At 42.7% G+C, this 26,922-nt stretch overlaps 2 long non-coding RNA genes across 2 annotated transcripts; one reads left to right on the top strand and one right to left on the bottom strand.

Moving 5' to 3' along the window:
- Positions 1-4,450: 4,450 nt before the first annotated feature.
- On the top strand, positions 4,451-6,488 carry LOC147667195 (uncharacterized). Its single transcript, XR_015304486.1, has 2 exons — positions 4,451-4,553; positions 6,307-6,488. It is a non-coding gene; the product is annotated as an uncharacterized LOC147667195 (long non-coding RNA).
- Positions 5,324-6,871, bottom strand: LOC147667194 (uncharacterized). Its single transcript, XR_015304485.1, has 3 exons — positions 6,789-6,871; positions 5,956-6,090; positions 5,324-5,385 (listed from the first exon to the last, which is right to left on the bottom strand). It is a non-coding gene; the product is annotated as an uncharacterized LOC147667194 (long non-coding RNA).
- Between the last annotated feature and the right edge of the window lie 20,051 nt (positions 6,872-26,922).

Here is a 26,922-nt window from a genome sequence, read left to right as displayed (position 1 = left end):
GTTGGCTCAAGTACTATTCAACAACCAAAGCCGCAACAACAACTGCATGAGCTAACAGTACAAGCACAAGTACATGCGCAAGGAGCTGTCCGAGAAGGAGCTGGTCGAGAAGGAGCTGGCCGAGAAGGGGAAGGCCGAGAAGGGGAAGGCCGAGAAGGGGAAGGCCAAGAAGGAGAAGGCCGAGAAGGAGAAGGCCGAGAAGGAGAAGGCCGAGAAGGAGAAGGCCGAGAAGGCGAGGTCCATGAAGAGTTGCAAGTAGAGGTCAGTGAAGAGGGCAATGTAGCGGCGCATGGAGCGGTGCAAGTGGCCACAATGGTTGTTCTTCCCGAAGTCGGGGCACAGGAGGAAATTGACTTTGGACCCGGGGTATCAAGTCAGGAAGACGAAGCCACTCCTCCTGATGATTCATTTTCCCCCAGCTCCCCAGCAAGGAAAAGATCAAGGAGGGTGTGTAGAAGTTCCTCTTCAAGCCCCGCTCCATCAGATGATCTGGATCCAGATTGGCAACTATCTCCGATGTCTGAGAGGGAGGCACACCATGAGCTGAGAAAGGTATCAAATGTTAAAAGGAAGGGCCCCGGAAAGCTCATACTTATGGATCCGAACGTCGGACTTGATGAAGTGGTGCATTCTGATGTTGATGAACAGGATGACAGCAATGACCTAGTCATCACACATGTCATTCCAGCCACACCGGCCATGCAGCAGACAGACATTTATACCCTATCCCGACGTCATGCTGAGCGTGACCCTGGCGATGTGGCACTGGTAGCACCACCAACGCAGTCATGTAGTACAAGTTCACCAAAACCTACAGCTCCCATATTTTCTCCCCAGAGGGGAACTCCATCCAGCTCGACTCCCTCAAGTAGGGTTGCTGCAATAATTGCACCACCCAGTAGAGGTCTGCAAGGCTCATCCACCACTGCTTCATCTGGCATTGGCAGTATCATCACCTCGTGCGGCAAAACCAGAAGTTTCCAGTCCCCAGTTTGGAACTATTTTAGTGTCCATGCAAAGCATGATAACCTAGCCGTTTGTTCCATTTGTACGACTACAGTTAGCCGCGGTAAGATTGGTACCAACTATGGTACCGGAGGCCAGCTAGGTCATCTTGAAAGAAGGCACTCTGTAGAATGGTTTGCGCACCTAGCAAACATCAAGGCAAAGGAATCCCAAAGGGCAAGTGGCCAAAATAAACCCGTACTAGGTGTTTCATCTGAAGATGACGGGGAGGTAGAAGAAGCGTCAGACATTTATTCGGGCGCACCCAGTACCCCTGGCAGCACCACACCCTCCGGAACACATAGGAGGCACACTGAGAGTCTGGGAGACACACCAATGCGGAAAATGTCAACACTGAGCAGAAGTGGGTCGAAGAAGGCATCAGCATCATCCATTAAACTTGTCCAGCGCAGCATTACAGACATGTTCTCCTCAGATGCGCCATTTCCACGCAACCACCCAATTGTGCGCCTGTATAACACTAAGCTGGCTAAAATGCTAGCGGTGGACCTTCTCCCTTTTTAGTTTGTCGAAGGTGTGGGTTTTCTTGAACTCGTGGCAACACTGGCCCCTAAATGGAAGGTTCCTAGCCGGTTCTATTTTGCCAGGGTTGCTGTTCCAGCACTACATAAAGAGGTGCTTGAGTTGGTTGGGGCAGCTTTGCAGAAGAGTGCTGTTCACACTATACACCTGACAACAGACATGTGGACCAGTTGCCAAGCCCTTGATTACATGTGCATCACTGCACACTGGGTCTCTTTTTCAGGGGTTGCTAAACGGATAAATGCAGGTGGTGACTTGGTCGACATTTTTAAGGGTGCTCGTAAACATGCAACATTAGCCATGTTTGGCATGGAGAAAACTCATACTGCAGACAACATTTTGCAAGACTTTAACAAAAAGGTCTTGCAATGGCTGCCCAAAAGAAATTGCAAGGTTGGTTATGTTTCTACTGATAATGGCAGCAATGTAGTTAAGGCCATGGCGGACGGTGACTATTTCAGAGTGCCGTGTTTGGCGCACTGTATGAACCTTGTCGTGCAAAAGTTCTTGAAAAAAGAACCTGCAGTCGACAAAATACTGACCATCTGCAGAAGAATATGCACACATTTCAACCATTCTTTTAAGGCCCGGAAGGAGCTGAGGCGCCAGCAAAATGTACGTAGAATGCCAGTGAAAGCACTTATCCAGGAGGTGGCAACACGTTGGAACTCAACCTTCTACATGCTTGAGCGTCTGCATGAGCTGTTTCCAGTAGTCAATGAGTATTTCTACAACCTGGGTGGTGATCCGACAGAAATGATGCTAGCGGTGGAGCAATGGCAGCTAGTTAAAAGCCTGACAGACATGCTTCGTCCTTTTGAGGTCTTCACGCGTGAAGTCAGCAGGGAGGACTGTTCTTTGAGCAAAGCTATCCCATTGTTGCTGAAGCTCGAGCACCAAGTCAAGGTGGTGTCTTCAGAATTAAAGGATGCGGGAAAGAATGAAGCATATGAGTTGGCGCAGAGATTATTACAACGCCTAGTTAGCAATAAACGGCTTGTAAATATCAAGAAACAACAGCACTACATTTGTGCTACTATTCTGGATCCACGTTACAGAAAGCCATTGTTAGGAAAAATATTAATTCCTTTTGAAACTTCAGATGTTACAGAGTACAAAGGTTGGCTAGCTCGGTCAGCCATTTGTTTTGAAAGAGAGAGGAAGGAAACTGTAGGAGAAGACAGTACTAGTGAATCAGCAGGCCAACAGGCGTCGGATAAAAGCACTTCTGTGCCTATGGCAGAAGTGAGTGTCTTTTCCTCTGAGCCGTTAACCACACCAGCAACCGTATCATCTGCACCAGGCACAGGCGATATGTCTGAAGAGGATTGGCTAAGTCAGCTAGGGTTTGCTTGTCCCAGAAAGGACACAGAAGTGCAAAGTACAGGAATGCGGGAGAACATTGTTTCAATGGTGCAGGCCTACCTGGATGACTCAACAGCGGTCAATATTACTGAGGACCCATTGGCGTATTGGCATTGGAAAAGAAACATATGGCGAGAGCTCACCAACCTGGCTATCAATTACTTGTCTTGCCCACTCGCAAGCGTGTCTTCAGAACGTGTTTTTAGTTCTGCTGGTGGCATTGTGACTTCCAAAAGGTCCCGCCTCTTGCCCGCAAATGTGGAGCGGCTCACCATGATAAAGATGAACCAGCACTTCATACCACCAGATTACAAAGTACGAGAATGCACGCAGGAAGAAGAGGACACCGACCTACCTGAGGAAAGTTCTCCTCAGTTACCACAAGTACTACCGACTGAATTTGCAGAGTATGAGGACGAGTTCATTTTCCCTGACACCGAGTTCTGAAAATGAGTCAATGATTCATTAACTTTATTTTTAGTTCGACTCCTTATTCACTTTTATTCCTGTGTGTCTGTCTTTCTTTGTTTACCAAGTGCTTGATCCCATTCACAACAAAACTGTAATCACCCAATCAAAGAACAAGCCCATCAGCAGAACTGTCTTGCCGCAGCATTCATCAGGTTCACAAGTTAGTTGCCAAGAACTCAGTCCTGGTCGTCTATCCTCCTCCTCCAGACTCATTCTATCCATTTCCCGTAATGCTGATGCCTGGATTCCGCACAATGAAGAAACTTACGTTGACGAGTTGCTGCAGAACGCTTTAGGACACTGTGAATTCCAGGTGGAGACAACCCTTCAACAAACACAAATTACAGGTAAGATAAGCGTTTGGATGGGAGGTAGTATAATGGAGTATTAGAAGGAGAGGCGAGAGAGTGACAGTGGTACTACTAGTAAACTCCTAGGACTCTTGATTATGGAAACTCTGTGACAGGCATTTAACTTTGGAAAACATTTGGCCAACTACAGGTTGCTTTTGCTTTGCAGAAAATCCACGCCGGGAAACTCCAGTTGGGGCCCAGCTGCGGAACGCTTTAGGACACTGTGAATTCCAGGTGGAGACAACCCTTCAAAAAACACAAATTACAGGTAAGATAAGCGTTTGGATGGGAGGTAGTATAATGGAGTATTAGGAGGAGAGGCGAGAGAGTGACAGTGGTACTACTAGTAAACTCCTAGGACTCTTGATTATGGAAACTCTGTGACAGGCATTTAACTTTGGAAAACATTTGGCCAACTACAGGTTGCTTTTGCTTTGCAGAAAATCCACGCCGGGAAACTCCAGTTGGGGCCCAGCTGCGGAACGCTTTAGGACACTGTGAATTCCAGGTGGAGACAACCCTTCAACAAACACAAATTACAGGTAAGATAAGCGTTTGGATGGGAGGTAGTATAATGGAGTATTAGGAGGAGAGGCGAGAGAGTGACAGTGGTACTACTAGTAAACTCCTAGGACTCTTGATTATGGAAACTCTGTGACAGGCATTTAACTTTGGAAAACATTTGGCCAACTACAGGTTGCTTTTGCTTTGCAGAAAATCCACGCCGGGAAACTCCAGTTGGGGCCCAGCTGCGGAACGCTTTAGGACACTGTGAATTCCAGGTGGAGACAACCCTTCAACAAACACAAATTACAGGTAAGATAAGCGTTTGGATGGGAGGTAGTATAATGGAGTATTAGGAGGAGAGGCGAGAGAGTGACAGTGGTACTACTAGTAAACTCCTAGGACTCTTGATTATGGAAACTCTGTGACAGGCATTTAACTTTGGAAAACATTTGGCCAACTACAGGTGAATCAACACGATGACAGTGTTCCGTAAAACAAACTTACTGCAAAACCACCACCCACCAGGCTCAAAAGTAGTAAAAAACAGCTATGCTCAGATAAAGTTTGAAAAAGTATATTTTTATATCCCTAACAAAATAAACTCCCGCAAGACCCTCCCTAACCCCAACAAATAAATAGTCCATCAAAAGTCCCCAAAAACCCCAACTCCCAATTCCCACCCCCCAAAAGTCTCTAAAAAAGGGGCAAGGGACACTCTACGGATGCAGGTTGTTGAATTTGGCCTCCAGGGCATCAAACTTCTCCTGGATGATGTGTTGATCTAAACGGAGGCCCTCCACCAGAGTCTGATACTCCTTCCATCTCTGGACCTCCGCCTCTAGGTTGGACACTCTGCGGAGTGCAAGGCGCAAGCGAGCCTTTACAGTACTGTGAGGAGGTGCAGCCTTTGCTGCTCGGCGGTGGCGTCTTCCAGCACGGCTCCGGTTGGCTGGAGCACTGCGCTTACCGGCAGAAGGTGGGGTCACGGAGGAGGAGGCAGAAGATGTTACACTGGAGTGCGTGTCGTCCCCCTCCGTTTCCACCAGCCGGCGATATTGCGCAACAGTGGCATCCAGCCTCCGTTGCCGGGCAAGTACAGCCCGCATACTCCTGCTCGGTTTCCATGTTTTGGTATTACCAACTATAAGAAGAAAGAAAAACATAATCTGTAACGAATGCTCTTTAAAAATATGATGAACACAAAATGATTCAGCAGGAAGTTGTGTCACAGTACAACTAGCAACTAGCCAGCGCAGTACAAAACTATTGAGGCCAGTATCATGGGCGTCCGCATGGAGGGGCAAGGGGGGGGCGCTTGAATCACCATTTCCCTTCCCACAACTCACTTGTATCCTTGGTTTGGTGCTCTTTCATATGAAAGAGATCTGGCAGAAGTGAGTGACTTTTCCTCTGAGCCGTTAACCACACCAGCAACCGTATCATCTGCACCAGGCCCAGGCGATATGTCTCTATCTCTCTCTCTGTCTCCCTCTGTCTCCCTCTACCTCGCTGTCTCTCTCTCTGTCTCCCTCCCTCACCCTCCCTCTGGCTCCCTCCCTCTCTCTCTCCTTCTGTCTTCCTCTCTCTCTGCCTCTATCTGTCTGTCGGTCCCAGCCTGCTGTAATTACCATATTGTAATTTGTCACTGGTCCAGCACTGGATACACATCATATGCTATCTAAGAGTCAGATAGTACCATGATCCAGCTTACCTGTACTCCACACCACCGCTGCCTGCTTCCTCACAGTCTGATTGTCCACTTGCGCCGCATCCTCCCCAGAGTCGCCCTCAGACTCCGAGTCGATGACGATCACGTCCGAGCTGGCCCCGCCACCAGCTGTTCCACCTAAAAAATATATTTAAGACTGTTAGATTACACCACTCACTAGTATTTGGTCTAGGAATGAAGAAGTTTGAAAACAGAAAAAATAATTGACTGTCTACTCTAGTCTAAAGTAAAAATGTCCCTCCTTCCAGGGAAGGCTGTTGTCTTGCTGCACTTTTTTGTCACAATTGATGAATGCTTGCTTAATTTTAACACACATCGTTTTTCTCTGAACAGACAGACGCTGGACTTCTACGGACAAGAGCAACCAACTAAACCAGGTGAAAGCTCGGCTCGACCACAAGACATGTGTTCCATTACTCATCAACTCAGCACCAAGCACTTTTCCTTTTCCAGCTAACTTTATTTTAATATATGTGTTTACTTTTACTTTTTTTAATAAAGCTTTTAAACTTGAATAGACTCTGTGGTTTTTGGTCCTCCAAGCTAGAGTGACCGAGAGAAAGGTTTTGTAATTTTTGCAAGGAGGAGTCTGTGCCGCTGACACTACCGAGTTTATACTATAGTATACAGTGTGCCAAACACGCCACTCTGAAATATTATTACTCTGGTCTTTGGTGTCCATAGTAAGGTTTGTGGAGAATTGTCCCTGCAACAGTAGTATTATTGATTTAGCTCCTATCTAAACACTGTTTCGAAAATTTAAATTAGGAACGCTTGGACAACAATAGGTCCTCTATATTTAAATGAAAACTTACTGGGGCCAGCAAAGGAGCACTCGCCGCCCTGGCCTGCATCATCCTCCTCCTTTGGAGCCACTGCATCCGCTGTTTCTGTCCGCTTGCCCCTGGGCGGACCTGACGTACAACATGAAAGAAAGAACAGAAAAAAATGATGATTGCTGCTTGTCGATGTCCTTGTCAACCAAATCAAACATTTAGAAAGAACAAGAACCAACTATTTTAGCCAAAAAGAGGGCTACAAAGGAAGGACTGCACCTGAGCCTCTACTCAGTCATTTAGGACAATGATGCGTCACTGAAACCCTGCGCCTGCATGAAGCAGGCTTACGGCTTGACGCAGCATTGCTGGAGCTGCGGCATCGTTGCAACGCAACTCCATCAATGAGCCGCCTTTACGGCACCGAAGCGTAACGCTTCGGTGACGTTTTGGCACCATGGCGTGCCGCATTGAAAATACGGCGCACCATGGGTGGTGCTGGCGTGCCTCACACTTTGCAGGGATGCACAGGTAATGCACTTAGGGGCATACTTACGAGTTCTGGGCTGCACACCTCCAGAGGTGCACCAGAACAAAATGCGTAACTCAAAACTAACCTTGCGTCACGGCAGATGCGCCGCAATTACAATGCGGCAAACCCTGGCGCAGGGGTAGGCAGATGCGTGATGCATCTCGTGACGAAAGAGGGGCGCATCTCTAGAGTCGCGTCGCAGGCGCGATGCAACTATAGCAATGCTCAGGGATGCCCAATACTCAACATACCGCATCAGTCCTTACGCCTGCTTCAAGCAAGCAGGCATAAAGAATTGACGTAGCAGCGTCGCGGAAGTGCCTGCGTTAAATCTTGTAGATTTCACGCAGGCACTTTTGCGAGGCGCACATCTGCCTGACCGCCACCCCCCCCCTCCCCCTGCGTGGCAACGCACCCATTGTGGCGCAGGCCCAGGTCTTAACGTGGCGCATCTCCTTAGAAGCATCACGTTGTACATGACTCGCTGGGATGCGCCACGTTTACGTCGCTGTGCGTCAGGTAAGGCAGCGTAAACGTGGCGCAAGGGGCTTGTAAATCTGCCCCTTTGTGTCTAGCATTACGCAGTTCTGTAAAGTACACTCATACATTACTCAGCCCAATTAAATGAACACAAAATAGAAAACAAATAAGCAGTGGCACCGCCACAGAGAAAGAGAGCAGTGCACCTGAAATGCACAGAAGATTTTGAAATATTAATTTAGCTCTCCTATCAATGTAATCAGCAGCATTATTGTTCTTTGTAAAAAAGTTAAAGCAAACATTTGCAATATTAACACACAGAGCAGGAGAAAAAACAGAGTAGTGAGTGATGAAAAAATTGCTACTACTACTCACCAAGCCCGGGGACCTCCACTCCCAGCAGATCGAGCAGGTCGTGCTCCCGCTCCAGAATATCGGTCCAGCGGTGGGTCACCTGATTATAGGTGCGCTGGACCCCCGTGATCTTAAAAAGGGCCCGGCACACCTGCCCCCACCGCTTCCGACGCTCCTGGCTGTTGGTATAACCGGCAGCAATCCTGCCGCCTGCTGCGATGGTCCTCGGGAGACAGCGCTGCACAAAATAAACGAGTGAGCCCACCTCCTCAGGGCTGAAGATCTCCCTGGGCACCACCATTTCCGCCCTCAAGCGGCCACACGGGAGCCGGGCACGGGCTGCGGTGCCCGGCTTGGGCAGCTTGACAGCTGTCTTCACCATGTTCTGGGCAGGTAAGGAGATAAAATGAAAAAGAATAGGAGTAGAGAAGAAGGAAATAAAAGTTTAAAACGTACTTGAAAAGTAAACAAAAGTAGCCTAAAACACAAAAATATAAACCTAAAAAACAAGAGGGATAGAAAAAAAGTTTAATTGATCAAAAACAAAATAAAATAAGCAAAGAATGGCAGAGATATACAGAGGATAGAAACACCATGCCCAGACACATAGGAATGAATGAAAAACAAGATGGCGGCCGATCACGTGAGCGTAAGTAGGTTCTCACGCGATTTCTCTCGCGAACTCGTGCGAACTTGTATTCGCAAGGCGCTCATCGCGCGAGACTACACATAGCGGGCGGAAACGGAAAAACGTCACGCAAACAAAATGGCGGCGCCCAGAAACCTTGGGGTAACTCGCACGAGTTCGCGGCTTACACGATCGATTTCGCACGACGCCGCGCCTCGCGAATAGTGCGAAATTACCGAAAAACGAGTTTTGCAAAAGGAAAAGCTATGAGCAGGTGCAAAAGTTCAACCTCATCATTTGTAACCATTCCCTGTAGTGCTTCCTGAAGGGGCCATCCAGAATTCGGTTAGGTTCCTGTTAAAAAAAAATTACATTGCAACAAACAGGAAAAGGAAAGGAAAGGGAGCAGACAAGCAGGTGCCAGCCTTCATTAATGTCAGTTGGGGCAGGGCAGGTGTTGTTGTAATTTAATTATGCAAAACTTAAGGCACTTAGTAGGTGTGCTTTGCTTTGCCACAATAATGTACACTCACTGGTCAACCAGAGGGTGCTGTGATGACACCGAGGGTGGCATGGGTAAACCAGAGTGCCAGTGTTGACAGAGGATGGCAGTGCTTTGTTTGCCCCAATAATGTACACTGGTGAACCAGAGGGTGCTGTGATGATACAGAGGGTGACATGGGTGAGCCCGAGGGTGGCATGGGTGAACAAAGAGAGTGCCAGTGGTGACAGAGGGTGGCAGTGATGAAGAAAGGCTTGCAAACAGGCTGGGCACGTAGAAACAACAAGTTCGCAAAACTGGCGACCGGACAAGTAAGTTCGCAATTTGCGAAATTGCACAAAACCCTCGCGAACTTGCAGAAACCCGTGCGAACACCCCAAAAAACAAAATCCGCAAAATCCGCGAGGATTCGTGGATTTTGCGGATTTTCGCAATCCGCAAATCCGCAAATCCGCAAATTCGCGGATTGCGAATCCGCAAAATCCGCCCATGCCTAGTGAAAATATGCGTCAGGCGAAGGACGAAGATTACAAGAATATTCTACAAGATAATAGAATCGGGAAAGTGACTGAGCGTGGGAAAGAAGCTTTACATGCACGATTACTGTCAAATTTGTATCCAGAAGAAGACATTCTGCCAGAGGATATTTTTCAGAAAATTACTGAGAAAAAATCTGGAATATGTTTGATGCCAACTCTTGCAGAATGTTCCATCTTCAACAACAAAATGTTGAATTTAGAAAACCAAGAGATTGTGAAACTGGAAGCTATTGACAGAATAGAGCATTTGGGAGGAACAATTATTTTGTCTGAGAATTTGAAATCTAAATTGGATTCATTAGAGAAGACTTTATTTAAAACTGCGGGTTTTGAAAAGACTCTGAATGTGTGCTTAAATTGCCGTATCATTTTGAGAAGGAATTTACATGTTGAAAGAGGTTTGGTAAATGGATCAATGGGTAATGTTGTTGATTTTGGGAAATACAGAAGTAGAGATGGAATTGAATTTTTAAAAATTAAATTTGATGGTATTGAGGAAGTACAGCTAATTGGTCGTTGCACAGCTAGGTTTTTGCTTGTAAAAGACTTATATGTTCACCGTAAGCAGTTTCCTGTTTGCTTGGCATATGCGGTGACAATTCATAAATCGCAAGGTTTAAGTGTAGACACTGCTTTAGTGAATATTGGCAGTTCTGTGTTCAAAGAGGGTATGGCTTATGTAGCATTGTCACGAGTCAGAACTTTATCGGGATTGTACTTGATTGACTGTGATGTCACAAACATTTGTGCGGATCTAGATTGCATTAAGGAATACAATAGGTTAAGAAGAGAGTATGCGCCACATTTGCCTCAATATCCTTTGTTTGAGAAACGTGTGGTAGGCCGGAAACAAAGAAATATCAGTAATAGTAGGGAGGTTGTAGCAAAAAGACCAAAAGTCGATGAACCGAAAATTGTAAGAAGAAATAAAATGATTTCTGTTGAAGATGTTGGTTTTCAATTTGAAAATAGTTCTGGTGTCAACTGCTATGCTAATGTAGTGGTTAATGTTCTCTTTTCACTAGAACAATTGATGATGGAGTGGAACTCCACTCCAATCCAGGCGCACAGCGTCAGACGTATTAGGTAACTTTTCACCTTGTTCAGTAATTGCAACTTGAACTCACAAATTATTCTTCATTAAGTTTTATTTTTCCAAATTCTTTTCACACGTAATATGCTCCTGTGTAAATAACTTCTCATAAGACGGATATGCTCCAGGCCTTTTTCCGTGCACGTTATAACAACATTAAACATCCTTGGTTGTAAGATCTTATATTGCCCAATGCATTTCGGATTATTCAAACTCCTTCGTCAGGGGTCCACTACAAAATAAAAAACATTGCTATTACCATCTGTTTTCAAGTCTCTAACATTTGCTCTATTACATTAACATTTCAACCAAACCATACTTTGTTTTAGGCAAAACTTCTAAAACAAAGTTTTCAGTTAACGTGAACAAGGGGCGGATCACGTAGTCCACGGCGCACGCATTAAGTGAAAAATTACGTTAAAGAAGGAGTATATGGAATTAAAAGAGGTGTGCACGACAAACTTCTGCATTTGACTCTTTTCACTAGAGACTTTAAAAGAACAGATTGTGATCAATTCGGAACAAAGTTTATGCTGTTTGTTGAATTCTGTGTTAGAGAAATGTAGCGCTGATAGAACAAGAGTAGAAAGTGTGTCTGAAATTCGTTATCTGTTAGACGAATGTTCAGGTCAAACACAATTCTCTCAAAATATTCAGCAGGATTGTCAGGAGTTTTTAATGTATATGTTTGATGTATTGCAAGATGAAGGTGTAGATGTAGATTATCTGTTTGGCCTTTCTTATCAATGGCAGCATGATTGCGAGAACTGTAGGCTATCAAGTACTACTAGTGTAGACTCAGAAAGATTTATATATTTAACTTTGCCTGACAGTAAATCAGTATCCTTCAATAAGCTAGTAAAGGCAGCCGATCAAAACATGGAGTGTAGCCAATGTAAGTCTGCAATGCTGTCCACGTTAATTATACGAAGTTATGGCCAGTATGTCATTTTAATGTTCCAACGATGTAGGCCTGATGGAACTAAATTGACAACTTTAATTAATAATTTTGTGGCTTCGCAGTTGTCAATATCAGGAAGGACTTTTGTAACTACAGCAATTATATATCATGACGGTCCTTCAACTACATCAGGACATTACACAGCTTATTTAAAATCTGGAAACGGCTGGTCATTCTGCAATGATTCTGTTTTAACTTTTAAAAAAAGATTGCCTTTCCACCTTCAAAATTCTTACCTGGTGTTCTTACAACCCAAATTTTAGGAAAGGAATCTTGGGATTTGTTCTGAGGAATTTCAAGAGGTTCTAATGGCTCCTACTCTATATGGCCTTGTGGATAAGTGTAGTACAGAGCGAAAACTGTTTGTGTTTATAAGCTAATTCAAGCAGCAGAAACAAGGAGTAGAGGAAATGTAAGTCTGCAATGCTGTCCATATTATTTATGGAAACTTATGGGTGAAATGTCATTTTACAACTTCAACTACATAAACTGGATGAAAAAAAGTTGTTAAGTCTAATTAAAAATGTTTTGGCTACACAGTCATCGATTTCAGGAAGAATATTTGCAACTGCAGCTATTATATATTAAGATGGTCCTTTGACAACATCAGGATATTACACAGCTTATTTGAAATTAAAAAAAGGCTAGTCTTTCAGCAAACATTACCAATTGAGTATGAAGCAATGTTGCCTTTTGACTTGTTTTCTGAAGTGAGAATTTAGGGTAGGTAACTGGACTATAATGATTCTAGGTGTTGCTGTAATTTAGTGTGCTGTTTTAAATTGCTTTGTATGTCTCATTTTTCTTAAAACGATGGAGTTTATCTTTCAGAAAGTGGCGGGCAGAAAATATTAACAGCACAACAGAGTATAAGCTGTTCATAGGACATCCTTTGACGTCATAGAAAGTAAGTTACTTTTGAGGAGTTCTTATTTCTGATTGATTATATTTTAAGGGTTTTTTAAACACAATCATTTTGATTGTGTTTTTTTTTCCCAGCTGTTATATGATGAATACCTTCAACTCACTGTTTTCAGTGAAATTTGATATATTCTGAGAACAGCAAAAATAAACCATTAAATATGTATAATTAATTTTGTACTTTGAATTGTGATTTATAATATGTATTCATCTTGTCACATGCTCACTCTTTTTTTTACTACCTTCTATTAATTTAAAATGTTTTGTTCTTTCTTACACAGATTAAAAGTATAAAAATTACAATTGACTAAATTAACGACAAATATAAGGTAAGTGTTTAGTACTCTTTACGTTACATCTCTATCAAATTTAACTTTTATTAGTTCCACTTCTTCATTTCTTTAACCTTCAGTTTCCTGCCTTTGCTACTTCCCTCATTTCTTTTTCTATTACTTACTTATACTACTCTTTCCACTCCTTTTCTCAGTCCCTCTTTCAACAGTAACTGTGTGTTACTCTCTCTATTTGTCTTTCTTTTAACATTACTTTCTGTTTACTTACTCATCTTTTTTTTTAAAAAAAAATTTTTTTAGTTCGCTTCCGGTTCGCGTACCGGCGCGCGAACCGGGAAGCGAATCAAAAGAAATAGAGGTTGCTAGAGTGCTAAACATTCTAGCAATTTTTCATAAAGGGAAGGTAGTTCTGAAAAGAACTTTTTTTTATTATTTTTGTTGTTTTATATTTTTTTCGTTTTTTTTGCGGGGGGGAAACAAAAATGATTCATTAGAAAGGGCTCAACAGGAGCAACAAAAAAAAAAGAACATTTATTTTCTGGGACGTTTTGTACATTGATGATGTTCAAAAGCTCTATTGATTAGAGTTACACTCCTCTCTCCACAGGAAATTAATTTGCCGCAAGTTAAACAGGTTAATTTCATTTGGCCAAAGTTCTTTTGTAGATTTGGGACCGTTTCCCTTGCCTCTGATCCCGTCACTGCCACTTCATTGGTGGATGTACTGGCAGGTCGGGGGTTATCCACCAAATCACGTATTTGGGCAGCACTGTAATTTATCGGGTGCCACCTCTCCATATGGCGATGCATGGTATAATTACCATAACTGTATTTTTTTTCGGGTCCTCTGGACAGTTCATCGTAGCAGATCAGGCAGGTAACGTACCGGGCATTTACCTTTTTTTGATGTGGGGGAAATGAAAAAAATTGCCAAATAAAATTTTCTTTTATATGGGACCTCCTTGGCTGTTCTTTTAAAAACCTCCTTGTCCCTTGCTCCTCTTCCTCTTCTTCCTCTTCTTCCTCCTCTTGTTGGAGGATGACCTGAGGAGGTGGTCCTCTCTTCCTTGGAGGTGGTGGTGGTGCTGGGGGTCCACCAGCTGCAGCTACTACAGATGCCATGACTGAACAAGCAGAAACAGGTCTTTCTCTCATAAAAATGAAAGTCAGAGTGAGGAAAAAAGGTGGGACTTTCATCATTTGGGAAAAAAAAATGTTCTATACCAATGAAAAGTGTTAATTTTAAGTCATATGACCAAGCTTTCCATCATTAGGAAACTAAAAGTAAAATGAACCAAAGAAAAGTTTTATAAACTAGTCACATGACCTGTTATGCTTACGTTACGCGCTCTGCGCCGCGCCTCGGATCGTTTCCGGGGTGCTGCGTTTTGCGCCTTGGTTCGCGTTCCAGAGCGCTTCCGGGTGCGCTAACGCGGCGCGTCATAAGACGCATTATGCAGTAATGTGATATGTCGCGCTTATGCGACGCGTCACGATGTTGCTTTCTAACGCGGTACTTGCGCTAACGGAACGTTTACCGGTTCGCGGACCGGGTCGCGGAACAAATCGAAGCACATTTTACAGCTTTTGATATTTGCTATTAAAAAACCATTGAAATTCACTGAAAAACCATAGGTTATAGACCATATATAGTTAGGAATTAGCATTTACAAAACCTTGAAAATTCACTGAAAAAAACATAGGTTATAGACCATATATAGTTCGGAATTAGCATTTACAAAACCTTATTTTACTCACACAAAACCATTGAAATTCGCATATATAGTTAGTTGCACTAACTATATATCGCGCACCCGCAATTCACTGCTGATCATGTCACATATTACATCATTCATGACATGGTCAGTGACATCACTGATGACATCACTGATGACATCTCAAATGACATCACTGATGACATCACTGATGACATCTCATTTGACATTACTTATCACATCACTGATGATATCATTCATGTGATAATACGATGAACCTCTTCAGATTCTAATATAACCTTAGATACAATCAGTGTAAACAGACACTCACAGACTGTCACTCATCCATGGAGTTACTCACACACCTAGTCAGTCATGCAAAAAATCAATCACCCCTCCATTTCCTCAACTATTCAGTTATACACACCTTACTTATTCAAACATATATTAACACATATTTACTCTCTTATACAATCCCTGATACAAGTTTAAAATGATCCATACAGCCACTCACACATTCACTGGCTCTTATGCACAGTTATTTATATATGTCAACTCTCACATGTACTGTGTTTTACATATGTACTTACTTTGACATGTAGCACTAAGATATCCATTCACTCACCAATACACTCATGCACACAGTCAACCGCCCATACAGCTGATTCCACATGCACTTTTGAACCCATACATCTAGTGAGTCAACTGTTCACACATCTATGCACAGAGTCACACACCTCCCAGCCACCCATACACACACACTCAGTCTCCCATACAAATACTTGGGCAACCAATCAATAACCCATATAGTTACTCATATAGCTACAGATCAACACATGCAGCAGTTTACTGATCAACAGACATAATGATGCACAAATTAAGACAGTTTAGTCACTAACCCATGCACTCAGTGAGACACATTTAATCACTCACTCATACAGTCAGTCATGCACCTATTAAATCCTTCATCCAGACACTTATACATCCACTCATTCTTCAATATGTAAGACATATTTTAACTTTACAGAAACATACAGTCACTGGATGTTGTCAGCGGTGATGTCATCAGTGATGTCACTGACCATGTCATGAATGATGTAATATGTGACATGATCAGCAGTGGATTGCGGGTGCGCGATATATAGTTAGTGCAACTAACTATATATGCGAATTTCAATGGTTTTGTGTGAGTAAAATAAGGTTTTGTAAATGCTAATTCCTAACTATATATGGTCTATAACCTATTGTTTTTTCAGTGAATTTTCAAGGTTTTGTAAATGCTAATTCCTAACTATATATGGTCTGTAACCTATGGTTTTTTCAGTGAATATATATATATATATAAATATATTACCTACTGGCGGTCGCCAGTAGGTAGTTATAGTTAGGACCTAGTTTCCATAGGAAATCCAAAACATTCTATTGGGAATAACTTTTGCGCCGGTTAATAAATTTGCGTGCAATTTTCCCAAATTTTGGCCAGCTCAATTCTGCTCCTTCCCTGAAAGTTTTGGGGGGATTCGTCAAGCGGGAGCCGAGAAAAAAGGGGGTCCCATAACGTGTTTTCCCCATATTAATTTCCATAGTACGTTTAAACATGGCTACAGCCCGAACCGCTGAATGGAAATACACCAAACTTGGCAAAATGGTAGGGACTGGTACGCACCTCCCCGTGCGCGAGCTGAATTCTGATTTGCTGTTGTACGTTTGTCAACATTCCAATCAGTCGAAATCAGGAAGTGTTGGCCGCCATCTTGTCTCTGAGGCAGTAGTGAGCCCAAAAACAAAGTGGCAAACATGAAAAGGGGGCATGGTGTAGACTTCCTGAACCCCTAGGTGTTTTGAGGGGGTTCTGAAAGTACCCCAAAGGTTAAAAACTATTTTATTTTTTTTTGGAAAAATTACGGGGTGGGCACACGGTTCTCACACCCTCGAGGCAGAAGAGAGGTAGAAAGAAAAGTGGATAATGTGAGAAGAGGGCAGGGTAGAGTCTCCCTGACCCCCTAGGTCTTCTTAGGGGGTCCCCGATGGACCCCAAAGTGCAAAAAAATTTAAAAAAAAAAAAATACAGTGAGGTACACGCACGGTGCTCGCACCCCAAGGCGCCATTTTGTGTCTCTGAGGCAGAAGACAGTCAAACAACTAAGTGTAAATTGTGAAAAGGGGGCAGGGTAGAGTTTTCGTGACCCCCTTGGCCTTCTTAGGGGGTCCTTGAAGGACCCCAAAGTGCAAAAAACTCTTTTACAGCGAGGTGCACGGACGGTGCTCGCAACCTCCCGCCGCCATTTTGTGGATTTTCAGAAGAAAGTGAAAAACGAAAGTGTAAAACGTGAAAAGGGGGCAAGGTACAGTCTTGCTGACCCCTAGGCCTTCTAAAAGGGTCCGTGAAGGTCCGCTATGGCCCCCCCAAAAATGTGTTTTTAAAAAAAAAATAATTACGAGGTGCGCGCACGGTGCGCGCCCGGTGTAAGAAAATGATAAAAATAATACAGTTAAAAATCAAGTTTGAGTGTTTAGTTGTTAGTTGCCTCTAAAAAGAGCTGTTGTGGTCATTGGGTGTTTTTTGGTACCTACAAGTAAGTACCGATGCAGAGTCTTAAGTTACAGAGGAAGACTCTGTTCCCCTCATCTGTGAAATGTACACCATCTCTCCTATAGATGCCTTGCATGTTGTAACGCAAGTTAGTGTGGTATATAGAACCCATACCATAGTCTCTGAGGTGAGCAGAAACAGATTTATTCACATGTTTACTTGCTTTCTCAATCTGCTGACAAAATTGGTCAGACCAGTTCCATTTCTGTCTTTGGCATATATTTGAATATACCAAGGCAGTTTGAGGAAAAAGTGCCATCAATTTCTGAAAGGTGTCCTTTAAAAGTATTTCCAGCCCTACCCCAGTCAAAGTGCATAGATCATTTCCACCACAGTGCACAATTATGAGGTCAGGTTGTGGGAGATGCATAAAGGATTTCACCAATGGCATCAATTGGTGACATCTCAATCCTCTCTGGCCAATCCACTTTATATCCACATTTAGTAAATCAAGGTTTGGAATACCTCTGTTTGATGCATACCTTTCACTCCCAAAAATTTAACTGTGTCCCACAATCCATACTCTTGTCATCTTCAATGTAGGTCTGGTTGTACTCAGATGAGGGTTGTAAATGAAATAAGTTGGAAATCTAGCAGTTTAGAAAAAAAGAGGATGAGATTCAGTGTACTTGAATGTTAAGAAATGATTGGTGCTTTCTGAAAATGTAACACAGCATATTAGGGTGCATGCTTTTGATTTTTGAAAGAAGTAATTCTAATGGTTGAGAAAAGGTCATTGAAAGGAACAATGCACCTGATTAGCTGGTATATTGAGAGCTCAAACACCCTTGCTCAGTTCATTTGCAACATAGTATGATGAACTTTTCACCTGTGTGCTGAGTTAGGTGGGAGTTACCATGGTAACAGGCTGAATGAGCACTAGGGGGATGGAGGAATGTTATGTGAGTTTGAAAGTGTGGAAATGTAGAACCAATTAAAATGTTAGATAAATTTTGAAATAGTGTGGGAAGAAATTGCATTGGTTATGTCCAGAGATATGTGTGAAGAATTTCTGAAAATCTGTGCCATTTGTGGTTGCAGTGTTTGAAGTGCATTTCAGAGATTCTGCCTAAGAAAATCTGCTGTGTGTGTGACACTGTTCTAATTCTTCAAAAGCATTTTTATTGGTGAGTACAGCTTCAATTAATATAGAGAGAGTGTTGTATGCACTATTGGGAAGATTAACAAGCATATTGGGCTTGTCTATTCTTGTATTTTGAAAATGAGTCAGCTTTCTGCACTGTAATGTAGTGCTTACTTAAATGGGCTTTGCTCTGTCTTTTAAATGATTTATTGTGGTATATGCTTTTAGGTAAAATGATTGTTTTAACATTTTTGCCTAGGATCACATTGAGTGTGTGTGTGAATTAAAGAATTATATTTTCACCTTTTTCTCTAATGTCACCTGTGTCTCCTCACAGTTTGTATCTCTTAGCTTATAGGGTAGACTTTTTTTATAATGTTTCTCATGCTTGGATTCAATGCTGGTCCAGAGATATTGCAAATGGTTTTATTGGGCTTGTAAATATCACTATCTCCCTTTTGTGTGCTCTAATTTGCTTCTGCATGTAGCATTTGTCTCACTGCAATCATTTCATATTATTTTCTGTGTTTGCCATCCATATCCCTCTGCCTGCATTGACTGCCTGCACCCATGTCAAAGGTGACTTAAAAGTGGTGCATGGGGCTTGTAAATATGCCCCTCTTTATGTCAAAGGTGACGCAAAAGTGGCGCAATGGGCTTGTAAATATGCCCCTCTTTGTTTATATTGTTTCTCATGCTTTCATTAAATGCTGGTATAGACATATGCTGTTATGGATCAAAGATGCTCCCAAATTTGGAACAGATTCGGATGACACAGTGATGAGTTTCATTGAAGAGTATTCTACATGTGCTGTTCCGAAAAGTACAGAAGAAAACAATTTAGGACATCAAGTCTTACGCTTTCAAATACATTGTTGTGGAAAATACTGTTGTTTAAATCCAAGGACAAGTTCTACACAAAATATTGTTTTGGATTTCCGCGACCAGTAATATCAAAAGGAAAAGTGAACAATTTTATGTCTTCACTGCGACATACTGTGACAAGAAAATCACCGAAAAATGCGTACAACTTGAAAAGAAATGAAGAGTCCAAATACATAAATGACTATAACCCAGTCATTTTGTCCATGTGGAATGCTAACATGGATATTCAATATGTTGCTGACAACTCTATTACTGTGGCTCAATATGAAAAATCTTACATAACAAAATCAGAGAAGACAGAACTAAAGAAAATGTGGGAGGAAATTTCTCACGAAAAGAGCCTAAGAAAGAAATTATACAGTTACAGTCTGAAGATGTTGTCGCATCGAGAAATTAGAGCATATGAATGTTCGGATCGGTCATCATCAGCAAGTCTGTATGCCAAATCTAGATCCATCATTTAGGTGAGTCTAGGTCTTGCTGCAACACGAAACCGAGTTTTGAAGTCTGTACAAGAAATTGAGTATTTGGCGGAGAAAGAACCAAACAGTACAGATATTTTGAAGACAAACATGTTGGATACATACTATCCAAATAGAAGTAGTCATCTTTAGAACCTTTGTCTCTATGAAGTACTGCAAAGCTATACTTTTAAGAGGAATATCACAGAAGATATCAATAAAGGAGTATATGCTGTAATTGGATGTGAAGGATGTCTGGTGAAACAAAGAAAAGGACATTTGATTAATCATCAAAAATTGAGTTGCGAATCTCCTGACAAATGGGAATTTTTACTATTTAGCTCTTTTGCAACTCTTTAAGCCATGGCGTACAGAAGAGGAACTACTTGGAGATTTTCTCTGTTACAAAGATTCTTTCAATGCAACCAAGGATACCATAGAATGTCCTGTTTTTTCAAAAGATCTGGAAATTTTAAACGATGAAATACAGCAAGAAGCTACAATTGCAGCAGAGATTGCTAGAGACAGTTCTCAAGACAGTCAGAGTTCAGCTTCTTTGAGTCAGGATCCAATAGGATCATTCAAAATGAAGCTGCCACTGCCATGGATGAGGTGGAAAGAGCCATGGTTCAAGCTCAGGAGGATATAGTTAACTTAGAAGATTTGGAGAAACAACTAAACGTGCAGCAGAAACAAATATATGACGAAGTCACATAACAGATTGAGCATGGTTTAAGTCATGATAAAAAAGAATGCTCATGTACGTCATTTAAACTTGTGAGACTATACGTGAGTGGAGAAGCGGGAACTGGAAAAAATGTTCTGATTAAGGCAATTGCGACTCTCTTGTGTTGTTACCTCTCCAACTGGGTTGGCAGCACATTACATTAAAGGAATTACTTTACATTGTTTACTGATCCTACCAGTAGAGCATGATAATAAATTACAATACCACAAGCTATCTGGAGAAGCTTGTTGTGAAGTTTCCAGGGTCCTGAAGAAAATGAAACTTCTTTTCATTGATGAGGTAAGCATGGTATCAAATGTAATGCTTGCTTTTGTGCATTTAAGAATGCAACAAATTCTCAAAACAGAGTATGATGTGTTATTTGGAGGCAAACACATCATTGTCTTTGGAGATCTACTGCAGCTAACTCCAGTGAAAGGACAACCAGTGTTTAAAATGCTTACGCATGAAGATACCAGAAAGTACCTAGGAAGCATTGGGAATGTTAATATATGGTTATATTTCAAATATGCCGAACTGCTTCAAAATAAGCGGATGAAGATTATAAAAATATTTTACAAGATGTAAGAATTGTAAAAATTACTGAACATGGCAAAGAAGCATTACAGGCATGACTAATTTCAAATTTGTTTTCAAACGAAAATATTCTCCCAGAGAATATTTATCAGAAAATTGCTGAAAACAAATCTGTGATATGCTTGATGCCAACTCTACAAGAATGTTCAATCTTCAACAACAAAATGTTAAAGTTAGAAAATCAACAGATTGTGAAACTGGAAGCTATTGATAAAATAGAGCATGAAGGAGTTACTATTGTATTGTCAGAAAAGTTGAAATCAAAATTGGATTCTTTAGAGAAGACAATATCTAAAACTGCAGGTTTTGAAAAGACTCTATATGCATGTTTAAATTGTCGTATAATTTTACGACGGAATTTACATGTGGAAAGAGGTTTAGTAAATGGAGCAATGGGTCATGTTGTTGATTTTGTAAATTACCGGAATAGAGATGGAATTGAATTTTTTTTAATTAAATTTGATGGAATTGAAGAAGTACAACAATTCAGTCACTGTTCTGCTCAGTTTTTGCTTGTGAAAGATTTATATGTTCGCTGAAAACAGTTTCCTGTTTCTTTGGCATATGCTGTGACTATTCATAAATCTCAAGGTTTAAGTGTATATAGTGCTTTGGTGAATATTGGCAGTTCTGTGTTCAAGGAGGGTATGGCATATGTTGCTTTATCTCAAGTCAGAACTTTATCCGGATTGTACTTGATTTGAGGAAATATAAATTTTATGGTCAAGTAATGTTCCCTAACGTGTACCCCACCTTCTCCATGTACCAGCTTAAAGTGCATGTAACTTCCCTCCTGTACCAGCTATGAAGACGCAAATACATTTGCGTCCAACGTTAACATGTCCTCTTTCAGACCCACCCTGAATGGGTTGAATATTCCGTTTCTAAGTATGCCAGGCCAACGTCTTTTTGTGGTGTACTTTACACGTTTTTCAGCTCTGGCGAAGTAGGCCCTGAATTCTGCCATCGAGCCTTTTTTCTGCTTTCTGATTCTGAAAGCCTCAGCCCAGGCTGTCTCTGTACCCGTGACCTCTGCCTTACTCCCTGTGCGGCTCACGGCGCTTAGCTCAGCCTGCTGCCTGCCAAGACTGAATTCAACCTTCGAATTATCTGTTCCGCTCCTCGAAAATGCATTCCTGCCTACTAGTTTAAGTAAACATTCCCCCAGCTGCAGAGCAAAGGGCCCGGCCTCACTGTCTCCGTGCAAATAATTCATAGCCTCTGTTACCATGGCAGGCCCATGCCCCTCGCATCTCATGCAGACACTTAGGCGCTTATACACGCACTCACAGTCAGTATAGAATAGCTTCTGCCCCAGAGACCTTTTTCCTTCTAGATAATATGGTTCCCAAACATCAGATATCAGATATGATAGAGGTACGAGTTGATCTGACATGCCAGACTTCTGTCTCTTTCCGCTAGTGTAAATGTCAAGTCCCCTGCACCCTCCAGCTTCACGTCAATCACACGTCATGCAGCTGCGCGCGCATCCAGGCCTCAGATTTCTGCTGACATTACAAGATGCTGCTTTGTGCCACCCACTTGTGACACCTACCTGTGACGTTTCTAGCACACACCTCTATGTTCACGCCTAGTTCACGCCTTCTAATTACGTATCACTACCACGTGTGTTTTTATCTTGTTTCTCTCAGCTGTTACGCCTACTGTATTGGTTTCTATAATGTGACTTAAGTATATAAGCTATGTATTGTCAATAAAATATGGCTCTATCCCTTCCTACACCCCAGTGGTGGTAGGAACATGATATCCGGTTCAAGAACCATTCCTTTTTAAGGAATAAAACCCCTAAGAACTCTAACACCACGGACTCTGCCTCTTTCTTTCCGATTGAGTTATTATTGATTAAGTACTTACCTGCATAGAAATTAGGACGGTAAATCAAATATTTACCACATTATTCTGGCGCCCGAATAGGGACCCCTCCCCCACCCCACGCGCCGGTTGGTGCGTTGCAAGCTCTGTCCCCTGCCATCAGTTAGACAGAACTACGCGTACTGGCAGGATTTCCTGTATCTCCCTCTGGCCCACGGAGGTGACGAAGACTGCGATCAGCACCCAGACGAGGCGGTGAGGAGTGCGGAGGATCCCGACCAGAGCCTAGCCGAAAGAAGCAAGGTCCGAGGTGTCAAGAGGCCCACCAGTTTCCGAAGTATCCACGTGTCGAGTCAAGTCGAGTCCGGTCCAGTCCAGTCGAGTTTTCCGAGGCCTTCTGTTTCCGTGCTTCCCGGTGAGTACCATTGCTGGGACGTATCTAGACGGGTGCATTATTATGTATCCGGTAAAGACGGGTTTGGGTACACAAATTCGGTCTGCACTGTTTTAGACAGTGTATCTGTACTGTTTAGCAGTATATCCGATTATTCAAGTTCCTGCACTGTTCTTAGCAGTGTATCTGTGCTGTTTAGCAGTACATCCAGTATAGGGGGTAGTCATATATGTTTCTAATGTTTTCATGTGATTAATGTCGTGGTATGAGTGATTGTTTTTAATGTGCATTTTTGTGTTCTTGTGTAACTAGTTGTGTCTAGAGTTAAGCAGCAAGGATTGAGCATTCAGTACTAAGTAAACAAGATGCCGTTTTTCAATAAGTTAAAGCAGATAGGAACTAGGAAAGGGATACTAGAGGAAGAAATTCCTATCCCCCCTAGGGACACGCCTGGAAATTTCATGTACCATAAACATGGCATAGACGCCATACTGTATCTAGATTTATGGGCCGATTATACAAAGCATCTAGAAGAAAGACACAGGTGGCCCGTTACAGGAACATGGGATGCCGAGTGCATCCTTAAGGTAGAAGAAGCTCTATGGAGAAAGAAAGCCAGACAATCCCAGAAAGATGCCAGAGAACTGTGGCGTAAAGTATCACATAAACGTGCCGAAAAAGAACTCCATAGAGAAGACAGACTTAGAGAGGAGCCGGATAAAGTCCGAGAAAATGAATTAGTTATTGAAGGGATTCGAGTAAAGTCAGAACAAATAGACCGCGCACGAAACAATCTTGTAAATGGTATGTACTTAGTGGCCGAGGGTTCGCCTGAGGCCACTTCAGGAATACCGAAAGATCTGCCGCCACCATTGGTTCCAACTAAAGTAAATCACAGGACTACTAAGGACATATTTCTGAATTCCTATCTAAACGATGTAGCACCCGCTTACACCAATCCACGTGCCCACGTCCCGCCTACTGACGGTGACGGGGACAGAGGTGGCAACCCGCCTCCAGACCATATCCCGCCGTTACCGCAACAAAGTTCCCCCGTCCGTCAGCCAGCCGATTTACAGCCTGCCGTCCCTCCGCCCCCACCACTTCCCTCACCTAAGGTTAAGATACCAAATCCGTTTGCGCCTGACCCTATTAAAAGACAAGTTCAAGTACAGATACAGACTCCACAGAGAGATAATGCTCAAGCCTCAGCCTCAGGAGGTGCGACCGGGGGTTACCAGACCCCGCCAGCAACACACAGATTACACCTTAGGGACATGCAGAAGCATCTTACACTCCAATCACCCCGTCTCGACATACTCAAAGAACCGCTTCAAGTTTGCAGATACGATCCAGTACCCGGTAAAGACGATAGGATGTTGATAGCATCACTACGCTTACGACAAGCTACAGATTACCTAATGTTATTCTCAGGAATGAAAGATCACCTAGATAGAATATATCATTTTGTCCAGACTGGGGAAGACCCTGAAAGTATTAAGGAGGCCATGGCACATCAGAAAGTTGACACTCAAGCATATATACTACGTTTTTTCATAAATTGCTTAATAAGAGAACGAGACAGGCCTGAGACAGAACAGGATGAAATGGAGGCACTAACCAAGTGGGGTCAAAATATATCCGAAGGAAAACACGATAAAGTAAAGTGTATAGCAAGTATGTACAAGAAAATAAGAAAAGCAGTAATAGATATACACGAAAAAGAGAAAGAAAAAGCTTCCTCTGAGGAGGAGGAAGGACCTGAAGAACAAGAAACGACTACAGATACGATAGCGTATGTAGGTAAGGGAACTTACCTTAGGAAAGGCGTTCGTCCAGAAAGCAAGAGAGTTTTTCTCTCTGGCATATCAAAACCGAATTCTCCTGAACATCAGTTTCAAGACACTGATAAAATGCTTCGAGAACGAATGGGGTACCATGTACTCAATTCTATGGATGAACAAGAACTAGCCCGGTCAGCAGTACTATGGGCCGACAATCCTAATATATACAATGATGACACAGTAGCACAGACATTTCTGAACCTTTCCCCAGACGAGCAGAAATTAGCAGGTGTATACATGATTCAGCACCTCCTCACGTTATACAGAAATCCTCATTCTGATCCAGGTCCCTTACACGATACATTAGAAGCACTACTCATGGATAGATGGAGAGGCCTAAGTACCAAGTTAATACAAACAATTCTAGAACAACGGCACAGATATAACACTTTCTTAAGCTCACAATACGTTCCCGCTCCGCCCCCAGAAAGAAAAACATATCATATGGAGCGTCTTCATGGCATTGACAGGCAGAACCCTTTACGAGAAGTACATCCAGTTATGGGTACCGATAATACTTTGAAACGTGTGTATGTACACACACCTCTGACCAAGTTAGAACTATTGGAAATGAAGAAACTAGTACCCTGTCACGACAAAGACCCTGCAGGTTTTCACAGAGAACTTAAAGACATGTTACTGATGGGAGATTACACATATACAGATATCATGAAAATGTTAAAGGTACTGCTGCCCACCGGCATCTACGAGAAACTGAAGGAAAGAGAATGGGAGGTGGGAGAGAAAAAGATTATATGGACAGAAATAGAAGACGAGGAGAAACTTTGTACCCCCGGGCTAGGCCTTGGGGAGAAAACTAAAGCATTACCAGGTTTAATAGTACAGGTTCTGCCAAGATTACTGACAACTAGAAAGGAAGACTGGGACGCAATTTCGGCCTGTAAACAGAAACACGATGAAGATACTAGTGACTACTATTCAAGATTCGAGAAATGTTTCATTATTAATAGTGGCCTTAAACCAAGTAGCGAGTCGTACCCGCATCTTTTTGTATCAAAATTAGTCGAGAATTCCCTGACAGCAGTTAAAACCCGTGTATAAAAGGTTGAGAGTACATGGCAAGCAAATACGCCATCCCAGATGTTGCAGATGTTACAATACCATCAGAACAGAATCAGAGAAGAACAGGATCATGAACAGAAATGCATGAAAGACACGAAAATGAAAATGTTAGTGGCCCAGTCGGTTCCAGCTGACGGCCAGAGAAAGGGTACGACCCAGACAGGTAACGCCGCAGCTCCCGTTAAAGGGACATGCAACTATTGCAAGCAGCCAGGTCACTACGTACATGAATGCCCAGTCCTGAAACATAATATATCAACAGGTAAAACTAAAGAAAGACCGCGTCCGCCTAGACAAGACCATGTCCAGCAACCGACTTCACAGAATATACAGCCCATGCAGAATACACGGCCTATGCATGTTTCACCACATACAGCACAGACAGTAGCGGTACCACAGTCACAGCCACAGCCCATTGCCGCGACTCAGCAAGTTTCACAACAGATGTTCCAGTATGCCCAATCTGATTACCCCGATTATCCACAATACACATGAAACAGCCTAGAGAGGGAGGGTGGCTTGCCTCTTATTGAGATTCCTGTAGATCAAGAGGGTCCTTATGTACACAGTCAGGTATTGGGAAAAGACAGAAAGTTTTTAATTGACACAGGGGCAAGTCGCACAACAATCAGCCATGATGAAGTCCCAGGGGCA

The sequence above is a fragment of the Lissotriton vulgaris genome, unplaced genomic scaffold (genome assembly GCF_964263255.1).
Source record: "Lissotriton vulgaris unplaced genomic scaffold, aLisVul1.2 SCAFFOLD_609, whole genome shotgun sequence".
Taxonomy (NCBI): domain Eukaryota; kingdom Metazoa; phylum Chordata; class Amphibia; order Caudata; family Salamandridae; genus Lissotriton; species Lissotriton vulgaris.
This window is presented reverse-complemented; position numbering and strand designations above follow the sequence as displayed.